Here is a 1,005-nt window from a genome sequence, read left to right as displayed (position 1 = left end):
CTATTTTCAACCTTGAACTTGATGACTGGATTTTTTTCTTGGCTTTATTACCAGCTTGACAAGTTTAACCAGTCAGACAAAGGGATTTTTGAAATAATGTCAGAGCGTGACAGATTAGCAGGACTGACATTGAGTCCGGATAGCTCATCAGTTTTAATCAAGGTAAAACATATTCAGGTACATGAAGCAAAGAGACATTTTTTGTGCGACGTGACAGAAATAACACTGAAAGGAAGGTTAAAATATGAGAGTGAAGGGTTCCGTTCTTGAATGAATTGCACACCACGGTCTATTTTACAAATACACTTAAACCTCCCCATTCTTGGCCAAGATCCTATCAGTATTCTCGTTCTATCCCAGCCCATTTGATTGAAAGCCATGAGATTTCATGTGATTGCATCAAATAATCGGTAACATTACAAGTCTGGCTGCTCTATATCATGCCACAATCAACCTTCACCTGTCAATCTATTCAACTTCATTTACATACCTTTACTTTTCTTCTATCCTTGGTCTTGACCAGTCCCGTCTTAGTCGATCCTGTTACTTTGGAGCACTTTCATTCTTCTTCCACATTCTGCAAAAAAGAAAATAACACATGTAGCCATTGCTTTAGGAATAAGATCTGTGGTAATGGACAGTCCAGGGGAAGAAGCTTAAATTGTCTCATCACGAGGACAACTGGCACCAAACTTTTCATTCTTCACTGAGATACCATAGATGGGTCAACTTTACACTTTTTTGTAACATTTGTCCCATTTCTGTCTTTCACTTATTTTCATAAATAAGACCATTTACACAAATGTATCTACACACAATACACACCGACAGACAGTGTACAAAAACTAACTGAGATTGAAGCTGAATCGTATTAATACAAAAAGATTGATACAATTACTTTCCTATCCAACAAAATCATGGCTCGATTGCAATCAGAGACCATAAGTAATAAGCAGGAGGTGGTTGGGGTGGATGTCGGGCACACAAAGCCAACTTGACTATCAC

Source organism: Chelon labrosus (genome assembly GCF_963514085.1).
Source record: "Chelon labrosus genome assembly, chromosome: 1".
In the NCBI taxonomy this organism is placed as follows: Eukaryota; Metazoa; Chordata; class Actinopteri; order Mugiliformes; family Mugilidae; genus Chelon; species Chelon labrosus.
The sequence above is the reverse complement of the archived record's forward strand: the minus strand, read 5'-3'. Positions refer to the sequence as shown.